Here is a 26284-nt window from a genome sequence, read left to right as displayed (position 1 = left end):
AGCGTAAAACCTAATGAGTGGATGCACCTGTCGCCCTATTTATACCCGTGGCACGGGGAGTGGCTCAGGTGTGTTAATCCACTAGCCAATTTTCATTGGCGTTTTCTCTTAAATTCAGAGATGATTGGCCTCCCAAGTGAGACCCCATATGTCGTTCGACATAACGTCTCCGTTCCCTCCATCAGGGAACGAGGGTTACGTACGTAACCGAGACGTTTGTTTACACTAGCGTCGATGCGCTGCGCGTACGCAGTTCAAAGTTGCTCCAGAAGTACGTTAAGGCTTTCGTGTCACAGTCGTCACTGTGGCAATCAAAACACACTCTAGTGGATTAACGTTAGCACATGAATCGTTGCATTGGACGTACAGTTAAGCATGTAACATGAAATGTCGGCTCATTTCAACACTGTACAAATAACAACACCGCTTTTAGTTGGTTTTGCGATGTGGCACTTAAACTCTCAGTTCGCATAGAGTTAAATTCATCTTAATTCAAATAGCAGCTTCATGCTGTAGTTAAGGGAACACAGTGATGGCGATCTGAATCTCCGTGCCAGTTTCTCTGGACACAAACACAAGTTTTTTTTTTTTTTCACTGTTGGTACACAGGTAAAATTTACTTGATCAAGCTTTTAAAACACTCCCATTCAAATTACTCTCGGACACACGCAGTGTTACGAGAGATTGCATTCACTTTGTGAACGGACACAGACAGGCAAACATTATTCTCTAATGTTTAACTTAGGGGAGTCAAATATCAAATTTGAGTCGGCAGTGGAACACGCACTGGTAATCAAACTATGAATACTGAGGCTTTGATACATAGATTGAGGAACACGCTCAAAACTATTCTTTATTCACCGATTTATTTCTCTTTGAATCACAGCAGTTTAGCTCTGACTGAGATAGCTTTTGAGAGGCACTGGAACACGCAGTGAAATCAAATCAGCTATAAACAAGGCATTACACAAATGAGGAACACGCTCAATTTCTACCTATATTGTACGATCTCAGATGTTTACTTTTAAGTTCACTTACTGCTGTTAACAATGGAGACACGGACTTGCAGTCTCCTCTGGTTTCATTCATTTAAGCGGTCGCGCGCTGCTTACGTCATGGGTCACATACATACACACACACGTCTCGCTAGCTTCTCATCTTTCATCCGCAGCAAAATAAAAGATTAAATAACTTGGTTTATGCTCACAATTTAGATTAAACTGCCCGCATTATCCTCCACCATAAATGTAAGGGAAACAGGTCAATTTAGCTCAAAGGGAATCATTTAAGATTTTAAAGGGAATTTGAACAGAATCACTGTTTCACGGCTGATCACTGAGATGCCCTGCGATTCACTGAACGAGCCATTTAACATCAAATCTGCGCTGGATATTAATATCCAAACTATAGTGAAAACACTATCAATTAGCACAGTAACAAGATCGGCAGTTTAAGACATTAACTTGTAAGCACAAAACACAAGATACTTCTCTTTTCAATATGAATAAGACTTTATTAGATAAATCTAAGACATATAAACTAATCTAACACATAAACGCACACACGCACAAATTCACACAAGTTGCAGGAAGATCGAAAGTTAGGGAAAGATGAGTTTAAGAGAATGGAAATGTGGAATCCCAAGTTCACAGCAATTCGTTAAATTGCATAGACATGAACAACCATCAATCACTTAATTAACCATCGCATTCCTCAATGAGGTTAAAATTATATTAGATACACCAGTACAAATGTCTGAAGGTACATTGCCTGTGTAAAGTTGTCGTTGAAATGGGGTTCCCCCGATGTCGCTGATTGGCTGGAAGTTCAGTAGTCGTTGAAGTGACGTCTTGGGAAGCCCGTGGTTTGGCGTTGGCTGAAGATGCCGAGTTGTGTGGCAGGTTGAAGTTGAACGGGCAGTCGAGGTCAGACGGCGTTACAAAATTTAACTCAGAACACGAAACTCTCAAACGGAAAAGAAAAGAAGTAAAGTTTGACGAGACTAGGTAGTGTTTCTTCTCATCGTGGCTAAGTAGCAGCAGGCGTGCAGGCTGAAGCACGCTGGAACCGCGCTCAAAGAACAGTGATGACAAACAGCATGGCTAAAAGCTAAAGCTAAGAAGCAAAGCTAAAAGCAGGCATGACTGATAGCAAAAGCAGAGCTAAAACTAAAAGCAGGCATGACTAGTAGCAGAAGCAAAGCTAGAAGCTAAAAGCAAGATTTTATGGTGTCCTGAGTATTTAAACTGGCCTGTTGGCCACACCTCAAATGTTGCCTTGACCAATCAGATATTGTCTTGGCTCGGGGGTATCATAAATCATATGTTTTCTTACCAAGCATGTGGTCCGAATTTTCCCGCTCTTGCAGGGTCTAATTTTGGACATGATTCCTATAACAAGAATATGATACATTTGACAAATAACTGTTTGTCAGGACTATTTCAAGCAAGCAGATTCGATTACATAGATACTAGACATGAATATGTACTGTATCCTTAAGCTATCCCGTAGTTATTAAAAGACATACACAATAAGTGATTATAACATGATAGTCAAATGTGTGGGTTACACATAAATGAATATGGAGTGAAGCGATGGACTGATATTCATTTAGAAGTCACTTTGGAGTTCATTTTGGTCCATATATATGTACAAAAGACCGTTTCTTTGTCATTCTCTTGACAAAGATTTATGTGGAGACCAGAGGTTCAAAGCCCCCCCCCCCCCCCCCCCTTAGGATTTTCAGTCTGGTTCTGCTAGGTGGGGGAAGTGCTTAAGGATATGGTGTATAACTCTCATGGGTTTACATGTGATGTCCAGCGTTGCATTTCAATTAATTTCGCCAAATTTGACAATCTCTTGTCAATAATTGTTCTAGTGGTGTTAATGTTGAAAGCTTTTCTGTGGAAGAGTTGGTTGGTTATCTTGCTTGGGACTTGTGGCACAGAATGTTTTATGACTTCCTGAGGAATTCGGCTCGTGTTTCAGCCACAGCCCTGATCGACTCTTTAGTTTGTCTGGTTCGAGTCATTTCTGCTACACTCATTTGGGCCAGATGTGTCAGTATCAGACAAATTATGTGTTCTTTGCAGTCTCGAGACTCCAATTAATCAGGATGTTGGTGAATTTCAGGTGGGGAGAATGTAACCAGGGTGAAATTGTATCTTTTCTTTTACGGTTGAAATGTCACCAAATCCTGATGAACATTGTTTTATATATGTTTAAGATGTGTTTTATTACCAACATTTCTGCCTGTATGTTGTATTCAGACCATAGTGTTAATACCGGTACTCTCACTAGAGGTCGCAGGCTTTGTGCCATCATTCGCGTCATCGCGTGCTTCTTTCAGTCTGCGCCAGGATAACTGAGAGGAGGTAATGTATTATTTTGCTCGTCAGTTTTAAACACTTTTTTTTGTTTTTGGACGATGCAAATTTTGTTTTATGCATTTACAAATGTTAGTTTTGAGGTTGTGAGCATGCAGTTAATGTGTCAATTGATTTATAAACTTTGTAAACTGACTTCTTGCAAGCTTTAAAATGGAAGTTTCCACGTGCTAGTCTACAGGGGTTTCTGTATGTTTATCTGCTAACAGGAGATTGAGATCTGTATGCTACATGGAGGAGACTGCATGTGACAGAGCCTTATGTATTTTTTTTTGTTCATTTGTACAGGTATGTGTTTAATGTTCATTATAATTTGTCTGACATAGTGGTTATATTTGTTATATTAAAGGTCCCATGACATGGATTATTTCCTTTTCTTTAAATTTTTTTTAATGTTTCCTTGGGTGTACTTATATTGTTAGTATGATTTTTACATTTAAAATTTAGAAATAAAAAGCATTTTTATATCCTGATGATAGCCCTCTGGCTTGAATGCTCTGTTTGAAGGGGCGTGTCTGCTGTGAGACTCCGAGTAAACGACAACTGTTGTGATTGGCTGACATCTTTGCATTTGAAATGCGTATTACATGTGGACCCCTCTCAAATATATATATATATATATATATATATATATATATATATATATATATATATACTACAGCTGTCGAGATTAACGAATCATGGATTTGTTTATTATATAATTATTTTTTCGATCTTGTCCCATCACATGAAAGGCTGCAGTGATGAGCATTGAGTAGACAGAGTCTGTTTATCGCGTGAATGCAGTGATCTTGTCATTAATGCAACACGTTTTTTCTCACAAAATGCTTTCACCACAACTAACAGCAAACAAATGAATACACCACATGAATACAGTAAGAGCTCCGTTGTGCAGCATAACAGCGTCATTCATTGTAACGGCAGTTTGGGCAAGAGTGCAGATAATATATACTCGGGATGTGTGACAGCTCCGAAAAAAAGGGAGCGTTCTTTGATCGCTCTCTGTAGTTAAATCACAATTTAAATAACAGATTTGTTTCATGCTACTAAGAGAAACAACGTGAAGTTGATCGTTTAGTCACTGGCTTGATTCACTGATGCATAAACAGTATTAAACGATTTAGAAAGAAAGTCTGTGTGAACTTGACCTGTTAATGAACACTGTTACTCACTGTTTGTGCCGGTGCTGTCGAATCCATATCATAAAAGTCTGTTTATAACGCCTGTGCTGACATTGCGACTGAATTATATGTAAATATTTGGGCGGGCAAAGCAGAGAAAGGGGAGGTAACATTTCTCTTTACAACGTCACAAAGAGGAGATTCCAGATCAGCCCGTTTGAGCTTCCATTTTCTCAAAGGCAGAGAAAGATAGTAAAATCTCGATTTGCACCGATTAAAGTTTTTAGAAACTTGGGGACCACATACATGCTAGGGGAAGTCATATTAATGTTAAAAAAAAAAAAACCTCAGAAAGTGAAATTTTCATGTCCTAGGACCTTTAAGCATGTAAAAGAAGTGCATGTTAATTACATTGAGCATTTTATGATTTATTTAATTAATTTTCACATTTTATTTGAAAAGTATTTTTGCTGATAATGCTAAGGGTTTTATCAGTTGTGTATAATGTGCAGTCTGCGCCAGGCTAACTGAGAGGAGGAGATTGAGATCTGTATGCTACGTGGAGGAGACTTGCATGTGACAGAGCCTTGTGTATTTTTTTGTTCATTTGTACAGACAAATCTGCTGTTCCGTCATCATTAAAAAAGCAAACAGCAATTGGTCGAGGTCTGGGTCTTTCCTTTATTCATCACAACAAGAACACAATGCAGAATATACAAGGGTTAATGGACGTGCATCCAACCTACTACAAAACTGTTAAAGAGTCCAAAAGGAGTTGTTTTATGAGCTTGGTTTAAATAAAAGCTGTTTTTAAACTAACAAATAAGTTTTGAGCTTTGACACTTACAGGATTTTTTTATAGTACACTGACCTGTTATATGTCAAAAAATCAAGGGAAATTTGATTTCTCATTTCATAACCCCTTTAAAGTACGCCATTGTTTGCTAAAATCAAACTCTATGCAAATCAATAGTTAAGTACCAGTGCACTTCACATGAAGAGTACTATTTGATGCAATATTGTAGCTGCCCATGCAAAGTATTCTCAGTGATGTTTTACAGTAACTGTTATAGGCAGCTGCATATATGAAAATAAAACACCTAACCCTAAAAAAATTCTAACAAATGGTTTCTCAGCTGATTTTTGTAGTATTATGTGTCCTTAATAACATAATAAAAGTTTATCAAAGTTTGACCACTAGAAAGGTGTAATTTTCAAGATGGTGTCCAAGATGGGCAGAGAGCCCTTAAAATATCCTAACTCCTTCATTATTTGACTTAGTCAAGTAATCTTGGTGTCTAACCCCATGTTTTCTGGGTCTATGAATCCATTGGACTTGTCTAAATTGCACTCAAATGATTACATACTTATGGAATACATGATTTTGTGAGAATACTGTAAGGTTTTATCATTGTTTGGGGTGAACCAAAGATGTAAACAATTTAGCCTATGTCATGTAACTCCTACTCAGTACCTTTTTTTTTGCTAAAACACATTCGATGTAAACGTTATTGCACCCAAAAGTGGAGCTGTATAACTTTGATCATAACTTTGATCATAAACAACCCTGTATTAGCCCGAACAGAGGCCTGTGTGTGAAACCTCTAAAATGGTCACTCATTTCAATTTTAATGTGGTAATACATATGTAATGCATCCTCTATAGATGTTTTTGAGTATAAAGGTGGCATTATACTAAACCCAACAAAACTAAATTCACAATTTTCTGCAATTCAGAAGATGGTAGAAGAGAATACTGACATTTGATATTGGTTGACTCATTGTAATGTTGTTGGCAGCACAGTGTATACCATTTTGCCCAAACAAAATTCATCCTTACTACTTAAAAAAAAAGAAAAGTTCTTTATTTTTTGTAATTTATTTAATTTTTTATTAAGTAAACTTTTGTATATTCTAGATTCATTGCACACAAATGTTTTAATTCAGTTTTTTACGACTTACAGCTTAGGAAAATAAAATATTCAGTATCTCAAAAAATTTGAATATTCCATTTTGAGCTTGATTAGTTTTATTAATTATGAGTATAAATACTTGGTACCTCCTGGGCTAGTTCAGAACATGCAACCACAATTATGGGAAAGACTACTGAAGATTGTCAGGAAAAGCAGATTACAGAACTTGGGAGAGCTTCACAAGGAGTGGACTGAAGCCGGGGTCAGCGCATCAGGAGTCATCACGCTCAGACATCTTCAAGAAAAGGGCTTCAGCTGTCACATTCCTAAAACCAAGCCACTTCTGAGCCAGAAAAAAACATCAGAAGCATTTCACCTGGGGTAAGGAGGAAAAGAACTGGACTGTTGCTCAGTGGTTCACAGTCCTCTTTTCAGATGAAAGTAAATTTACCATTTCATTTGGAAAACAAGGTCTGGAGTCTGGAGGAAGACTGGAGAGGCACAGAATCCAAAGTCCATTGTGAAGTTTCTGAAGTCAGTGATGATTTGAGGGCCGTGACGTCTGCTGGTGTTGGTTCATTATGTTTTATCAAGTTCAAAGTAAATGCAGCCATCTACCAGGAGATTTTGTAGCACTTTATGCTTCCATCTGCTGACAAGCTTAATGGAGATGCTGATTTAATTTTGCAGCAGGAATTTAGCACCTATGTCAGGGATCTAGGAGGGAGGACCCAATTGCAGTGTGAGGTAATAAGGTTTTATTGACAAAACAGACTGATACAATAGGGTAGTGAAGTGAACAATAGATACAACAACAGGAAAACAGTAAACAGGAACAGCTACGGGAGGCCACTGGGAAAGCTTCGGGAAACAACTGGCAGAGTACTTGGCAACAGAGGGGGCAGCAAAACCAGGCTGATGGAGAAAACCACACAAGGCACCATAGAGCAGAGCTCAGACACTTGTTGACCACTGACTCTGAAACAGACCAAGTGCCAGGTAGGTAGAACTACGGCAGGACACACAGGGACCGGTCAGGAACTCGAACACAAGACTAGACAGGACAAAGCTCCACAAAAACACAAATTAAACTCAAGACAAGGAAAGATATAAGCCAATGAACTAATAAAAGGTTAAGTAACAAAGTAAGAAATTACCAATTTAACCAACTTATAGAATAATCAAACAAAACCAAGAATCAAGACTAGAAAAACTAAATAAATATTACAAATAAAAGCCAAAAGCAAGAACAAACAAATTACTAAAATAAGAAGCAAGTCAAAAACATAGAACTACAAGGACTAGACAAGGGCACAAGACCAAACAGACAAGGAGACACGGACACATATTCAGACAGAGACAGAGGGGTGAGAATGACCATGAACCAGCAAACACGAAAGGGTAACGGGCACTATAAATAGGGAGGAAAATATATGAGGGACAGGTGAGCACAATAAGACTAACCAGGCTAACAAGAGGGTGTGTTAAAAATGAAACAAGGAGGAGGGGCTAAAGGAGCACATGGTCGAGAAAACAATTAACAAGGCCATCTGCTGACACTAGACACAAGAAACAAAACATAAAACAAAGTGATAGTGCATAACCCTGACAACCTGCCCACAGTACCAAAACCACTTCCGAGTGATTTGCTGACCATGATATTACTGTGCTTGATTGGCCAGCCAACTCACTTGACCTGAACCTCACAAAGAATCTATGTGGTATTGTGAAGAGGAATATAAGAAACATCTGAAAAACCATACAGAGGAGCTGAAGCCCCCATCAAAGCAACCTGCAGTGCCACAGACAGTAATTCCAAAAGGAGCCCCAACCAAGTATTGAGTGCATAATTAAACCTACTTTGGAGATCTTGAACATTTCTGTTTTGTAATTTTTTTTTTTTTTGGATTGATCTTTTTTGAGATACTTAAGCTATAAGTCATAACCATCAGAACTCAAACAAAAAACTCTTTAAATATTTCAGTTTGTGTGCAATGAATCTAGAATATAAAAAAGTTTGCTTTTTTAAATTAAATTACAAAAAAATAAAGAACTTTTCCATGATATTCTATATTTTTTTTTTACATGTACCTGTACTTAAGGGAAATTGTACATATTGTCCCCATAAATATGCTTGTAACCAATTGCTTTAATATATAATTAGACTTGTAATCACTTATCTATCATGCAAATATGCTAATTGGAATATTACAAGGCCAAAACATGTATCAGGCACCAATATTTCTGATCTAGGAGGAATACAAAGGAGTAATGGTCATTTTAAGGTCCTGGCGGCTGCCATTTTGAAAACGGGGTCTTTCTTGGAGTCAAACTTTGGTAAACTTTTTGTATGTTTTTAAGTACATTTGATTGATCGTTTTGTTAGAATATTTTTGGGGTCAAGACATATTTGCAGCTGACTATTATGCATATTGATCATTAGAAATGGTAGAAATGAGGTAGAAATGAATACAAGCATTCAATACAAGTCAAATGTAATTCATGCAACATTTCAATCCCTTAACCCACAGGGGAAATCAACCCATGGCAACAGTTTAAAAGTAGCCAAATTCGATCAAAAAAAAAAAAAACCTGACCCTGATTGTAAGCCTAAACCTGACATATTAAGAAATCTTATTCCTTAATTCACGAGTTCACCCTTACATCTAATCTGATAGCAAATGGTAGGCATATTTTGGCGTGCTGTCCTGGGGGAGGGGTCCGGGCCCGGAGCATAGGCCGAACCCAAAGAACACCCCCATCCCTAATTTGGGATAAAAATAGATTAGAAGTGAGGAGTTGGGGTGGAGGAGGGATGCTGAAAAACTGTCGTAGTTGTGCTAGTTAAGATGGTTAGCTAAACGAGATGCACCTGTGCCAAATTGGATGATTATCTGATCGTGCTCCTTCCGAACCTTATTAATAAAACATAATTTCTGATTGCTAGACTGGAATGTTGTTCTATGAACAACAAATATGTTGATCCAGCTAGGAACATGTTATACTTGGTGAAATCATGGTCACCATCCAACACAATTTGCAGGAGTTAGATTTCACTGATCACGGGTTGAGAGGAGAGATGGCTGACCTGACAAGAACATGCTGGAGGATTGCTGCTCAACAGATCCTGTTCTCATTGACAAATATCTGATCTTCCTTTACACAGACTGCATTAGCTTGCTAACCACAATGCCACATTACAAAATTGTGTCATGAACTTTATCTTAGTGGGAGAAATGGCCTGACAGTTAGTCTGCATACTTTAAACTACAGATTATTCAAATTTGATTCTGGCTTGGATCGCTTGTAGAACCCACTTCTCCATTTAATTTCCAGTAATTTATTCTCTTTTCTATAATAGTGAAGGCAACAATTGGCTTAGATTATTGGCTTTGGAATACATGGATTTTTATTTATTTTTTTCAGTTGATAACTAGCCTTACAGCCTACAGTAGTAAGGTTGTGTTATTCTACCTTTGAGTACCACCTCCAGTTCATCTCTGAGAATGTCAAAGGTACTGTAACGTGAACTGGTCTCCGGAATGATATTCTTCTTTAGCCAACCACCACAGGCATACTGGAAGAAGTTGTCACAGGGGTTGACTGTGGGGTCCATGTTCTCAATGAGGCGAGATGCTACAATGCCAGAGAATATTTGTATGTATCATCTTTATGACAATGAAAAAAAGGTAACAGTTTAGAATACTGTTTCTTACTTACTGCATAACTAATAAGGAATTATTGAAGAACTAACAGGTGATTATTCATTAAGACTTAACTCACTACTGTTAACTACTAAGGAAGATGTGTTAACTAATCAGTATGTAATAAAATTTTATGATTGTGTTAAGTAACAGTTAGCTATTCAATAACTAATGAATTCTGCCATACCTACTGAAGAACTACTATTAATTATCTACTAGTTAGGGTTCAAGAAAAATAACTATGAAGTAACTACTAATGAACAGTTATACGCAAATAATCACTATAATAATCAGGCTATAGCCCAAAAATCAAGTACTTGAGTAAAAGTACAGATACCACAATAAAATATTACACGTACAAAGTACTACTACAGTAGCACTTTGTTAAAGTCCACTTATTAGCCTATAATGGTGTCATGGATTCGCCCCCCCCTCTGCTGGTCATCTTGTTACACTCACACACCTCTTCAGTTGTTTCTCATTATCTCTCCTCTGTCACAATCCTCTGAACTAATAGATTCACACCTGTTCTCTTCTTTTCCCTAATCATCCTTGCTATTTCTAGTTCCCCATTTTCTGTGCTCTCTGATAGATTACTTTGTTTGCTGTTGATGCAGAAGCTACACTATCATCCTGTCCTGTTGTATCGTGTCATGTCGGGTCATATCCTGCCTCTTGTTCTCCAGTCTCAGGTCAGATCAAACGGTGCTCTGGATTAACCTGTTGCTCTGCTCTCTGTCCAGTCCTGCTGGTGCTGACGAGTATTCTGGGCAGTCACCATTCCTGCCATCTGACGTTATCTCCTAAGAGAGGAGGTCAGCAAACGCCTATCCTCGCACACTGCCCAAGCGCTGATCCGTTTACCGAAAAAAACATTCTGTTTGCTGTTTTACGTGAAAGACTTTATGTTCACTGTTTGGGTACCAGCTCATCGGCTGCTTTCTGTTATTTGTTATAACTAGTTTTGTTGCATCGCTACTCTCTATTAAAGGAGCTTCACTTGCATTATCGCTTTTGGGTCCTCATCTTTCCATATTACAAATGGAAATGAAATATGCATTTTGTCTGCTTCTAAATGTTTAAGTTTTGATTATAAAAATTTTGTTAAATTAGGTTAAATGTGGGCAGTATGTTAAAGTATGTTAAAATTGAATAAAATATGAATTATCTGATAATTCGTTATTAATTACTAATGGGTTCCATATGTTTTCACTTTAGAATACTATTTCAGGTTCTAAGTAATTCTTGAGGAATTATCTAATAATTCTTTATTAATTACAAATGGGTTCCGAATATTTTCACTTTAGAATAGGCCTAATGTTTCAGGTTAGAAATAAGTCCTGCAGAACTATTTGATAATTATTTATTAATTACTAATGGGTTCCCTATGTTTTCACTTTAGAATACTGTTTCAGGTTTTAAGTAATTATTGAGGAATTATCTAATAATTATTTATTAATTACTAATGGGTTCCCAATATTTTCACTTTAGAATAGGCCTAATGTTTCAGGTTTGAGTCCTGCAGAATTATTTGATAACTATTTATTAATTACTAATTGGTTACCTGTATTTTCACTTTTCCTCAGGCTTTGCCTTACATAAAGAATTTGAATTAATGATAATGTGGTATATGCTGATGAGGCACACATACAGTACTGTATATAAAATATAAAAACTAAGGTAAGTTATCACAAGGCACTGGAGTCATGGTGGGGTTCCTATTTGAAGCTGATTTCTTTCAAAACAATTCACTACAAAGGCAAAACCTCTGTAAAATGTATTGCATTTATTAATATTGCATTTTCATACTACTACTACTGCTAATAACTTTTATATGAAAGGGTCACAATTCAATGAAATTGTGTATAACTGTTCATTTTTATTTATTTCATAGTTATTTTTCTTGAACCCTAACTAGTAGATAATTAATAGTAGTTCTTCAGTAGGTATGAGAGAATTCATTAGTTATTGATTAGTTAACTGTTACTTAACGCAATCATAAAATTGTATTACATACTGATTAATTAACATATCTTCCTTAGTAGTTAACAGTAGTGAGTTGAGTGTTAATGAATTACCTGTTAGTTCTTCAATAATTCCTTATTAGTTATGTAGTAAGAAAACAGTATTCTAAAGTGTTACTGAAAAAATATATATATGTGTAAGATAGGCTATCAGTTGACTCTTAATGTCTTTCCACACTGAGCACAAAAAAGTTAAATGAATATCGGATCGGTTACGCACTGGAATGAAACAATAGATTTCTATGCATGCTTCCACATACAAGAGCAGATGCTGTTGCACAAAAAGACATGAGTGGTAGCGCTGTTTCAAAAACCAGTATAAACAAACACAGAAGAAGAGTATCCTAAATAAGAGAAGAGAGTGGATGCTGAGTTCTTGTTATTGTTGTTATTTGAGAACAGATTTATTCTCACATGTTCTTTATAAAGAATTACATATCTACTGTCCACTGAATTGTGATCTGTAGAGGATTGTTCGTTTTCTTCCACGTGCGCGAGTGTTATGATTCAGAGTGCATTCACACTTTTTCTACACATGAAATATGAATGCAAATAGACATATGATTATGACTGTATATTTTCTGTATGTGTTTTGTATGCAGCTCATAGTATTTTGATAGCAATACATGATGTTTATGACAAATAATAGCAGTGTAGTGATATTAAACATACAAAGAGTGCATGGTTCTACTTAATCAAAATCAACTATAGATCACAATTGGAAGTTATTACAAGCACTGTATGATGGTTTAAAGTGGGTAAGTGTGGCAGGGGAGGCGTGGTTCAGCGAGGTCTGTGATGGGAGAGAGAGTGAAGAGACGAGCGGTGGTAAGTGGGTTAAGTGAGAAACGAGTGACACCTGCTTGTCATTGCAGTGATTGGCGTGGGAAAGCGGTATTTAAGCCAGCCGCTAACCAACGAGGGCAGAGAGAGCTGAGGACTCAAGCAGGATCGTGAAAAGCAAGACTGTGAATTGCCCAGCAGTGGTTTGAATTAAGCGAATAGGCAGGTGGCGCGACTTTGTTTTATTTTTGTTGATTAATAAAGAAACCCACGAGCCTCAGAAACGCCGACCCTGGTCTCCTTCCTTCTCTGACATAAGAACTTTATCACAGTAAGTAAATACATTAATAATTACATACATTTTCAAGTGTAGCTTGATGCTAATTGTACTTCTAATTTTATTTTAAGATGTGGCCAATTCTTGTAAGCATTATAGATAGTTTGTTTTTGGTGTAGAACCTTGTTTATCTTAATAAAATGCTGTATACTGAGCAGCAGATGATGTTAAATCCATTTACGAGATACATATTGAGGTAAACTGCATTGTTGGCCAGTGTCACCTAACATGAAGGCATGAATTAGCAGAAATCGAACAATTGTTTCACATTCATTGTCAAAGCACAGTTTGTAGGCGATTCAATTCAAGTTTTTTCAAGTTTATTTGTATAGCGCTTTTTACAATACAAATCGTTACAAAGCAACTTTACAGAAAATTATGTTTCTACAATATTTAGTAGTAGCTAGTAGTTTGTGCACGTTTGACAGGATTTTAGAAAAATAAAAATAATAATAATAATACAAGACGTAGTCAGCTAGATGATGAACTATCAATATTAATAATTAATAGTAATTATATTATGCAGTCACACATGTAGCAATAATTGTTAGTTCTGTTTGTTGATTCAAGGTTAGGATCATCTGGGGTCCTCTGAGGGTCAGCATAATCTCTTCTCAGGTGTTCTGGATCCAGACTGGAGCTTGTGTAAATCCTAGTTACGTGGCAAAACATAGAAACAAAATAGAGACATCATTAGCATAGCTGCTGATCCAACAAAGTAAAATTAGTTTAACCCAAGCTAAAGAATAAAAATGCAGATGCAACTACACTCACAATTTAAGAGATACATTATTCGAATGCTTGGCGAAAGAGATGCGTTTTTAATCTAGATTTAAACAGAGAGAGTGTGTCTGAACCCCAAACATTATCAGGAAGGCTATTCCAGAGTTTGGGAGCCAAATGTGAAAAAGCTCTACCTCCTTTAGTGGACTTTGCTATCCTAGGAACTACCAAAAGTCCAGCGTTTTGTGACCTTAGGTTGCGTGATGGATTGTAGCGTGGTAGAAGGCTAGTTAGGTACACAGGAGCAAACCATTTAGGGCCTTATAGGTAAGTAATGATAATTTGTAACTGATACGGAACTTAATAGGTAGCCAGTGCAGAGACTGTAAAATTGGGGTAATATGATCATATTTTCTTGACCTGGTAAGGACTCTAGCTGCTGCATTTTGGACTACCTGTAGCTTGTTTATTGATGAAGCAGGACAACCACCTAGAAGTGCATTACAATAGTCCAGTCTAGAGGTCATGAATGCATGAACTAGCTTTTCTGCATCAGAAACAGATAACATGTTTCGTAGCTTGGCAATGTTTCTAAGATGGAAGAATGCAGTTTTTGTAACATTGGAAATATGATTTTCAAAAGACAAATTGCTGTCTAATATAACACCCAGATTTCTGACTGTAGAGGAAGTAACAGTACATCCGTCTAGTTGCAGATTGTAATCTACAAGATTCTGTGTGGTGTTTTTTGGTCCAATAATTAATATCTCTGTCTTATCCGAATTTAATTGGAGAAAATTATTTGTCATCCAATCTTTTACATTTTTAACACACTCTGTTAGCTTAGATAATTGGGAAGTTCCATCTGGTCTCGTTGAGATATATAGCTGAGTATCATCAGCATAACAGTGGAAGCTAATTCCGTATTTTCTAATAATATTACCAAGGGGCAACATGTATATTGAAAATAGAAGGGGACCTAGGACGGATCCTTGTGGCACTCCATATTTTACTGATGATAAATGAGATGACACCCCATTTAAGTAAACAAAATGGTAGCGATCGGACAGGTAGGATCTAAAACATCTTAGAGCCTGCCCTTGAATACCTGCATAGTTTTGTAATCGATCTATGAGTATGTCATGATCTATGGTGTCGAATGCAGCACTAAGATCAAGTAAGACTAGAAATGAGATGCAGCCTTGATCTGACGCAAGAAGCAGGTCATTTGTAATTTTAACAAGTGCAGTTTCTGTGCTATGTTGGGGCCTGAAACCTGACTGAAATTCTTCATACAGATCATTTTTGTGCAGGAAGGTGCTCAATTGAGCAGACACAACTTTTTCTAAAATTTTAGACATAAATGGAAGATTTGAAATAGGCCTATAATTTGCCAGTACACTAGGATCTAGTTTGGGTTTCTTAATAAGAGGCTTTATAACCGCCAGCTTGAATGGTTTTGGGACGTGACCTAAAGATAACGACGAGTTAATGATATTGAGAAGCGGTTCTTCGGCTACAGGTAACAGCTCTTTTAGTAATTTAGTGGGTACAGGATCTAATAAACATGTTGTTGGTTTAGATACAGTGATAAGTTTATTTAGCTCTTCCTGTCCTATATTTGTAAAGCACTGCAGTTTATCTTTGGGTGCGATGGATGAAACTGAAGTGTTAGACGCTGTAGAATCTACATTCGCTATTGTATTTCTAATGTTATCTATTTTATCAGTGAAGAAATTCATAAAGTCATTACTATTTAACGTTGGTGGAATATTTGAATCAGGTGGCGTCTGGTAATTTGTTAATTTAGCCACTGTGCTAAATAAAAACCTTGGATTGTTTTGGTTATTTTCAATGAGTTTGTGGATATGCTCTGCCCTAGCAGTTTTTAGAGCCTGTCTATAGCTGGACATACTGTTTTTCCATACAATTTTAAAAACTTCCAAGTTAGTTTTTCTCCATTTGCGTTCAAGACTACGAGTTACTTTCTTGAGAGAGTGAGTATTACTGTTATACCATGGCACAGTACGTTTTTCTCTAACCTTTTTCAATTTGATGGGGGCAACAGCTTCTAATGTATTAGAGAAAATAGTGCCCATGTTGTCAGTAATTTCGTCTAATTCATGTGTATTTTTGGGTACAAATAGCAGTTGAGATAGATCAGGCAGGTTATTTGAGAATCTGTCTTTGGTGGCTGGAACAATAGTTCTGCCCAGACGGTAACGCTGAGACATATAGTTAATATCAGTTATACGCAGCATGCACGATACAAGGAAATGGTCTGTAATATCATCACTTTGGGGTACAATATCTATAGCAGTAAGATCGATTCCATGCGATATAATTAGATCTAGTGTATGATTAAAACGATGAGTGGGCCCGGTGACATTTTGCTTGACTCCAAAGGAGTTTATTAGGTCAGTAAACGCAAGTCCTAATGTATCATTTGCATTCTCAACGTGAATATTAAAATCTCCCATGATTAGCGCCTTATCAACTGTAACTAGAAGGTCTGAGAGGAAATCTGCAAATTCTTTTAGGAATTCTGTATACGGCCCTGGTGGTCTATACACAGTAGCCAGAGCAAGAGATACATTAGACTTCTTTTGCATGTCTGACAGTGTAACATTTAACAGAAGTATTTCAAAAGAGTTAAACCTGTATCCTGTTTTCTGGGTAACATTGAGAATATCACTATATATTGTTGCAACACCTCCGCCACGACCAGTCTGACAGGGCTCATGCTTATAATTCACCTCACTTTTTTTTTCGCATCACGCACAGTGTGGAAACATCTTTTAATAATTAATTATTTGCTATATGTTGTAAAATACATTTACCTGACTGTGTGCAGTCAGCTGTTATGCAGACTCCATCTACAAAGGAAAAAGAAGCACAAGAGATCAGAAGCACCTTAGTCCCAACCGCCCTGCCCTCCTATACAGACTCCCGTGGATGAGAGGAAGAGCATGTGGAAATCATCTCTGTATTTCAGCATTTTATCTTCCTTTGCTGTTTAAACATTTATACCAGAACATTAATGGCTGATCTGGGTGTGAAAAGCAAGTTGCAGTGAGTCCCTATAAGCTCCATCTGCTGCTCAGAGGCCTAACAAGGGAAAAGGGCTTACATGGGTAAACAGCCATATTATAGGGTAGATAGCACACCAGTATGTGCCAGCTTGATTCAATACTGCCCTGGGAAAATACATTACACACACACACACACACACACAAACAAACAGACGTTGAATTTACTTGAAGAAATTATGCTACTTTACTGGTTAATGTGGAACTGATGTACATGATTAAATCGTGTAAATTCAACACACTTTATTTCAGTGTATTTATCTTTATAATACATTTTTGTTTTATGAATTTTTCCTTTGTGAAAAGAATATCTGTGATTAATAATTAGTGTTGGAATTAATAAGTTGTGTTATAAGTCCCTGTGTAATATGCTTTGAATAAGTATTTCTTGATTATTTCTCTGTATTGTTATATTGGAATATTTAAATATCATTCTCCTTGTGTTTTCGTGGACAAATGGGTACAATTTTAGCAAATTTGTGTAATTGAGTTGTATTTATTAATTTAATATATTTACTAATTATATACTAAATACAATGCAATCAATATAAAAGTATTAGTGTTTGCAGTTTTTTTTTTTTGTATGGAGCATCAAATATTTGAAATCTTTGTGAAATCAAATTTTTTTCACAAAAAAAAAAGAAGTGTAGAAATAAACTAATTATTTTATTGTCCATCTCCTTCAAGAATAGAAAATATTGTATGACTTAGACTTGTTAAGATGTATTGATCATTCGTATTAACTTGACATTATTTGCTTGTGTAAAATAAGTTTAGCACGGTAAGGTCCAGCCATATTTAATAGAAAACAAGGTTACACTTTATTTAGATGGTCCCTTTTGCACATTCTGTTGACTGTAAGTAACGCTGCACGTACATGTCTAATAACTCTTATTAGAGTGTTAGTAGAGTATTAGTATACTGGTAGGGTTGGGGGGGGGTAAGTTGACATGTACTTGCAAAGTTACTTATAGTCAGTAGAAAGTCTGCTGGGAGACCATCAACATAAAGTATATTAGCAGATATTAAGAAGACAGTCTACTGATATTCTATATATGCAATTGCATATATAGTTAAAAAAATATTTAAAAGGGACCATCAAAATTAAGTGTGAATACAGTATGGCCGAGGAACTTTAGCTTTTCCAATAATTTCTATAATAACCACAATGGAAAAGGCAGCTTAAAAGCAGCACTGCCAGTATTTATGTCACACAATGGCACAAAAAATTTCATGCACTCACCTTTTCCACTCTGTGTGATGAAGAGGATGATGAGGGACACAATAATGACAAACAGCAGCGATACAATTGTCAGAAGACCAATCTCCAGTGACGTCCAGTGGAGCTTTTTTTTTCTGAGTGTTGTTTTCAGCCATGGTCTGCTGTCCCTCTGGGGCAGCCCGTAGAAAATCACCTAAAAAGAGTTAAAGAGATTCAGATTCAGTGGAATTCAAGCACATGTAATATCACAGTGAGCGTCTTTGAGTGTGGTCTCTCTTGACACATACCTCCTGTCCTTGAGGGAGGGAGGATGGAAAATGTCAGTGATAATTTGACAAATTAGTCACTTCTGGGTAAATTGTAATTCAAGTGGGCAGTGTCTCTTATCTCAGTCACATCACAAAATCTGCATGGGTTAGGTCCAGCAGGTTAAAAGCTTAGAAAACGTGTGACTGGTGTAACTATTTTAGACAGGGACTGGTTGAATAACAGCACTTCAGTTAATTATACTTAAACAAGAATAATAAACAACTTGTAAAACTAAGGTGGAGACAGGCACACTTTTAATCACACACTTAATCGCACTTGTCACACATACTCTGATGAAATGGCTCTTCTTTCATGTACAGAATAAGGATTTGCATGTTCAGACAACCCTGTCATGACTAGTTAACACTACTTGATAAGTTAGAGTCTTCTCTTTAAATACCTGCAGCCAATGTGATATTGAGAGTGTTCATATGTATTTTAAATAAAATATGGTTCTACAACTGTCACGGTGTGGTGCGGGAGAGACGCACAAATACATTTTTTTTTTTCAGCTGTATTTATATAAAGCAGTTGGCTCATTTACTCAATTTGAAATTTGAAAATTTATTTTGGTTCTGGCTAACTTCTGGAGCAAGCTCGTTTCAAAGACTAATCTTTAAAATCTTAAAATTAATTAAATTTCTGTAATCATTTACCAATGAATAAAATATTACCAAAGTTCACCACAAGGTGCACCATAAAAATCATCATAAACATAATACATTTTATGTTTGATCTGTAATTCAAATTTGTAAAAATATGTGTTTTTTGAACCTTTTAATGTTATGTATGAATACCTATGTATAACCAAGACCATGCAGCGGCAGTAGTATAAAAGTTTTAAAACGTTTTCAAGTGTAATTGTAATTTGTGAGGAAACTGATTTTTTTTTTTTGTGAAATATATCCCTAAAGAGAGTCTAAATACAACCCGAATTCCGGAAAAGTTGGGACGTGTTTTAAATTTTAATAAAATGAAAACTAAAGGAATTTCAAATCACATGAGCCAATATTTTATTCACAATTGAACATAGATAACGTAGCAAATGTTTAAACTGAGAAATTTTACACTTTTATCCACTTAATTAGCTCATTTAAAATTTAATGCCTGCTACAGGTCTCAAAAAAGTTGGCACGGGGGCAACAAATGGCTAAAAAAGCAAGCAGTTTTGCTGTAAAAAACGTGTAGTTTTTTACAAAGCTCATTGTTCCAAAAACTGAGGTGTGCTATGATTGGCCAGTTAACCAGTGCATTGTGATTGACCGAATACTTCAAACGTGTGACAGAAATGTTACGCCCCTTAACATACTGTCATGCGATCTCCCAGCATGACCAAATATGTGTTGTATATGTAATTAAATATGTAAACGTACTTACAGTCTGTGAGTCAAAACATCCAGCATTGTAGACTATCCCAAGAACAGAAACAGTCCTCTATAAAATGAGTTGCACATATCTGAACATTTGGTTTGAAATGTTCTGGAACAGTGTTGTAAAGACAAACAAACCAATGATTTCTAGTCGTGTCCTCTTTTAGAAGGCCACATAAACTAGTTTAGCTTTCACAGGTTCTTCACAACATGGCACCGCCCCAGCATCAGCGAGAATAAAAGTTATGCCTTCTTTCTTTGTAAGAACATTTTGGCGGTGTTATGCAAATCTTTCCACATCGTGACATAGAAATGTTGGGGTGTGTTAGAACGAGCCATTCTCTCTGGATTTGAGACTTATGCACCCAGAGCTTATAACACTCCGAAGAGAACAGAAAAATTTAAACCGCATCATATAAACCCATTAAGAGTGTGCAACATGACTGTGGCTTAGAATGCTTAATATATCACTCAGAATGCTTAGTATATGCTGTCAGACTGTAGTTTCCTTCACATGTACTTATAATAGGACATTAAAGAAATAGAGAGTGATGTACTCTGAGCTGGATAGATGAGAGGCTTTACAGGCCACAGAACCACTCCAAGGCTTCCCACTAATTGCCAGTTTTATGTGTTTTCATGTAGAGATCCAGCATTTATAGCTGATACATAGAAAGTCTACATTTCAAAGGTTTTTTTGTTTTGTTTTGTTTTGTTTTATACTAGGTTAATATTTTTTTGGTTGCATAGAGTAGGGTTTTCCAACAGTAGGGTTTTCCAACTGCAGGAAGTGTATAAGAATGATTCCTGTCTTTTTTTTTTTTTAAACAACCTTATTAACCCCCAATCTTGTAGTGTATATGGTGGAATATGACAATCAGTGAAGCTCAGTCAGTATGAAATACTGTAATTTGTACAAAACGTAAAGAGATGACATTGCTGAATGCCAGTAACAAAAAATGTTTGCACCATATTTAAGATTGTGGGCAATATCTTTATTTAATTATTTGGATAAGGTATATTGTAACGACCCTGAGTGACTCCTTCCCTGATGGTGGCAGTCTGTGGGAGTTTTGAGTCACTCCCCCATGTTAATTGTTAAATGTTAATTGATTGCTTGTTAAGAGTTTAGTATTTAAGTGTTTGAGTTTTCATTTGGTTCAGCACTCTCTGTGGGATGACTCTCACAGGAGCAGCTCATTCTTATTGATCCTTTGCTTATACTTACTTTATGTCATGTAACTTTAATGTTTGTTTTGTTGTAGTTTGTTTTGTTTGTTTTCCTTTCCCTAGACTTATGTTAATGTTTGTATGAATGGTAATTATTCTAATTGAAGTTAATAAAAACTATCTTCATTATTCAAACGACAGTGTTTGATTGGTTCCTCTTTTATGTTGCGGCTTTAAAACGAGCTAGTCGTAACATAAAATTGGAGGCTCGTCCGAGAGTGTTACATGCATGAGTAAGTATAATGTTTTTCACCTGTGTAACATTTAAATGAGTAGACTTCGGTAAGTTAAGTAAGTAAGTAAGAGTGACCTCAGCTGGGTTTAAATAATCCTTCCATCGGGGCACTGTTTGTTATTTTAGTTTGTTATTTTGCCTTATTTATTTTTGAAGGTTATTCTGGACGGAGCTTTTAAAAACTCTGTCGGGGGTACGCTTCAGGCTTTTGGTTTAAATGACCAATTGTCCATGAGTTCAGCGTTTAAACGCCGCCTCGAGTCCGGTACACCTTTGAAGATTAGGTAGGTTTAGTTCGTTTTCTTGAGTAGGTAGGTAGGAACTGAAGTCTCTTTTTTTTTTTCTTCATTTAAATTAAGGTGACACTTTGTTTACTATTTATCTGTGTCTGTGCTGTTTGTAATGCCTGTTAAGAAGATATGGAAAATTACTTGTGGTAAGTTTTTTTTTTTCATCTTGTAATTAGGCGGAGTTGCAGCGTGTCATACTACGACGGTCCCTGGCGAAGTGGCTTATGGGATTTGTAGTCTCAACGTTGTAGGTTAGTGGCGTTCTCACGCGAGTGTTTGTTTACTGTTTTGATCGTGTTAGCTTAACTCTAATAAGTATGTCTTCAGTCATTGAAGATTTCTTCGCGTTTCCTTCAGAAATCTTACTGGAGAGATGCACGAAGGAAGAGTTGGTGAGGATTACGGAGCATTTTTGCGTGGAGTTAACGAGTAACGATAAGAAGCTTAAAGAAACTATAACGAACCCTTTGAAAAGTGCACTTTTCGAGCGGGGTGTTTTAGAGATAAGAGATGTTGTTACCAATATTAACGTTAACCCTGATGAGGGTGAATCGTTTCCTGATTATGATGTTGATGACAGCAGTGTAAAGGTTAGTGAAATGTCTCTAAAAGAGAAGCAGTTAGGCGTTGATGCTGAAAAGCTTCGTGCCGAACGTGATGCTTTGAGTTTAAAAGAGAAAGAGTTAGAGAAGCAGTTTGACTTGCGAAAATTGGAGTTGCAGCTTGAAAGAGACAGGGATGAAAGACAATTTCAGTTGAGGAAGCGTGAGTTAGAGCTGAATGCAAAAACAGCTCAGATTAGTGCTACACAGTCCGTGTCAGCTAATGAATCAGTTTCTGCTGCACCTGTGTTTGATGTTTTTAAAAACATTAGGATGGTATCGCCATTTTCTGAGAGAGAGGTAGAGAAATATTTTTCTCATTTTGAACGTGTTGCAGAATCATTAAAATGGCCCAAAGAATTTTGGACATTATTGCAATGTGTTTTAACAGGGAGAGCACAAGAAGTGTACTCTGCGTTAACTGTTGAGCAAAGCCGTGAGTATGAAACTGTTAAGTCTACACCATTACAAGCATATGAATTAGCACCTGAGGCATATCGTCAGAGGTTTAGAAGTTTTTTTTAAATCTGAGAAGTGCACTTATCTTGAATTTGCCAGAGAAAAGGTAACCATGTTTGATCGTTGGTGTTCTTCAATGAGGGTTAGCACTTATGAACAGCTTAGAGAGCTGATACTTTTGGAGGAGTTCAAACATTGCGGACCAAATGCTGTCGCTATGTATTTAAATTAGCATAAGCTAAGTAAATTGTCAGATGCTGCTCTTATGGCTGATGAATTTGTTCTTACTCACAGAGGCTCGATTAACCATTTAAATGATCTGCATAGATCTAAGTCCAGCGTTTTTGGTAAAAGCAAAACGACTGTTGTACGTCAAAATGTTGCCTCTCATTCATCTCCTGATCATTCTTCTCCTGGTCACAATGTTGCTACACATGTAAAAGGAGAGATTGTTTGCTTCTATTGTAAAAAGGCAGGACATAAAATTTCTGATTGTGTGATTCTTAAGAAAAAATAGAGATCTGCCAAAACAGTAGGTTTAATTTCTACATCGTGTGAAAACCATATTCCTGCTCAGTTTGTGAAAATGCAGAAGAATATCTCTGAGGTAGATGATGTTAAAAGTCATAATGATTATTCACCATTTCTTACAGAAGGAACCGTGTCTTTGCCTGGTTCTGAGAAGACTGTTCCTGTTTGTGTACTCCGAGATACAGGTGCCTTACAGTCTTTTATTTTGGAAGGACTTCTGCCTTTGTCTGATAGTACTGCTACTGGGACAAATGTTTTAGTTAGAGGGATTGAGATGGGATTTATGGAAGTTCCTCTGCACCGCATTCATCTTAACTCCAAGCTTGTGTCAGGGGATGTTGTTGTAGGAGTTCGTTCAGTACTTCCTGTACCTGGTGTCACCGTCATACTTGGAAATGATCTAGCAGGAGGGAATGTGTGGGAAAAGTCAGATGATGGGGTTCCACCTATAGTAGTTCCTGCTGGAGGAAAAATGTATGACTCCTCTGACTGTCATAACTTATATCCTACATGTGCGATTACTAGAGCGAAGGCCAAGAAAATATCAGACGACAGGGAGATTAATCTTAGTGATACCTTAATTTTTTCTGTAGATTCCTCTCACCCAGGAAGTAATACTGTTTGCAATGGTACTGAAGATAAGATCCCTGTGTCTGAGTTACAGTCTGTCATTGGCAATGTAGAAAAGTCTGATTTCATCCCTGAAAGCTCTGTTGATTGTGGTGACTGTTAACATTTGTTCTTTATCTCCACTCTATAGTGTTTCTCGAGATGAACTAATTAAAGAACAACAGTCAGATGGCACCCTCCAGGATCTGTTTTCTTTGGTGAATGAAGGAGGTGACCAGAACTCCCTTCCTGTCTATTTCCTCAGAAATGGATTGCTCTGTAGGAAACAACCCATCCATTCTGACAGTTTATTAGATCCTAGGATCCAAATTGTTGTTCCTTCTACTTCTCGTCAAGCCGTCCTGCAGCTGTCTCATGAGGGCGTTGCTGGTCATATGGGTGTTCGGAAGACATATGACAGGATTTTGAGAGAATTCTATTGGCCTAGAATCAAACGTGATGTGATTAATTTCATACGCTCCAGTCATATATGTCAGATAACTGGGAAGCCAAATCAGAAAATTCCGTTGGCTCCTTTACAGCCTATTGCTGTTGTCACAACTCCTTTTGAGCATTTGATTATAGATTGCGTTGGTCCCTTACCACGATCTAAGGTGGGACATGCGTATCTACTTACTGTAATGTGTCAATCCACACGTTATCCTGCAGCCTTCCCCTTGAGCTCTATCACGACTAAGTCAATTTTAAAGGTGTTGACTAGTTTTATGTCTATTTTCGGTATTCCAAAAATTATTCAATCTGATCGAGGATCGAACTTCATGTCTCGAAACTTTTCTAAAGTCATGCAACAACTTAAAGTCACACATAACATCTCAAGTGCTTATCATCCTCCAGAGTCTGATGGAACCTCTCTAACACCCCCTGGCTCGAAGTCACTTTTGAGATTTTATTGTGTTGAACTTGACTGTGACTGGGAAGAGGGACTCCCTTGGATGTTGTTAGCAATCCGTGAAGTCGTACAAGAGAGCATGGGGTTCAGTCCTAATGAGTTAGTGTTTGGACACACCGTTAGAGGCCCTATTACTGTCTTGGCTGATGAATGGAAGACTTCTGATCCGCCAGAAAATGTTTTAGATTACGTAAGCAGTTTTCGTTACTGAGTCTATGAAGCTAGAGCTATTGCCCAACGAAAATTAGGTAAGTCTCAGGGGAAGATGCAGAGATTTTTTGACCGAAAGGTTAAATTTAGAGAGTTTCAAGTAGGTGACCAAGTGCTGGCAGTGTTACCAGTTTTGACTAGTCCTTTTCAGGCTAGGTTTATGGGTCCGTATACCATTGAAAAATGTTTCTCCAATAACAACTATCTTTTGAACACACCTGACCGCCGAAAGAAATGACAAGTTTGTCATGTTAATTTGTTAAAGCCTTATATGACTCCTGTGACTTCTTTGTCTGTTGATATAGTGTCAACTATTGTTGGTCAGGATACTTCAGAAGTATCTGATGAGATGGGACCCGAATTCTCTCCTTCTCGAGGAGTAGTGGAAGGGCGACTCCGAAATTCTGAAGTTCTTGCTAATTTGAGTAACTATTTGTCTCATTTGTCTGAATCGGAGAAGACTGAGATAATTAAGTTAGTAAGTTCATTTCCCTCTCTTTTTTCTGATGTCCCTACTCGAACTCATGTCATTGAACATGACATTGATGTCGGTATGGCTCAGTAAACCCTGTAAAAAAAGAGTTGTTACAGAAAGAGGTAGATTACTTACTTGCTCATAATTTGGCAGAACCCAGTTTTAGTTCTTGGAGCTCTCCTTGCATTCTTGTAAGCAAACCTGATAATACTTATCGTTTTTGTACTGACTACAGGAAGTTGAATACACTGACAAAACCGGATTGTTACCCCTTACCCAGGATTGATGATTGCGTAGATCGAGTTGGCTCTGCACAGTATGTCAGCATATTCGACCTTTTGAAAGGTTACTGGCAAGTACCTTTGACATCTCGTGCTAAGGAATTGTCTGCTTTCGTAACACCTGATAGGTTCCTGCAGTACACCGTTATGCCTTTTGGGGTCCGAAATGCCCCCGCTACGTTCCAACGGTTGGTAAATCGAGTACTGTCTGGGTTATCGGGTTGCGAGGCTTACCTAGATGATGTTGTTTTGTTTAGTTCTTCTTGGTCGGAACATCTTGACCAAATGAAAGAGCTTTGTTCGTCTTGCCGAAGCCAATTTGACAATTAACCTTGCCAAATGCGAGTTTGGAAAAGCCACAGTAACACATTTGGGTAAGGTGGTTGGTCGAGGTCATGTAAAACCCATCGATGCCAAAGTTGACGCTATTAGTAGTTTCCCCACACCTAGTACCCGTCATGAACTCCGTCGG

At 37.2% G+C, this 26284-nt stretch overlaps 1 pseudogene; it reads right to left on the bottom strand.

Annotated features, from left to right (window-relative positions):
- Positions 1-23714, bottom strand: part of LOC132155510 (neprilysin-like) — a 140634-nt pseudogene extending 116920 nt beyond the window's left edge.
- Positions 23715-26284: the final 2570 nt, after the last annotated feature.

Source organism: Carassius carassius, chromosome 13 (assembly GCF_963082965.1).
Source record: "Carassius carassius chromosome 13, fCarCar2.1, whole genome shotgun sequence".
Lineage (NCBI taxonomy): Eukaryota > Metazoa > Chordata > Actinopteri > Cypriniformes > Cyprinidae > Carassius > Carassius carassius.
Note: the sequence above shows the minus strand (reverse complement) of the source record. Positions and strands in the feature narration are given on the sequence as shown.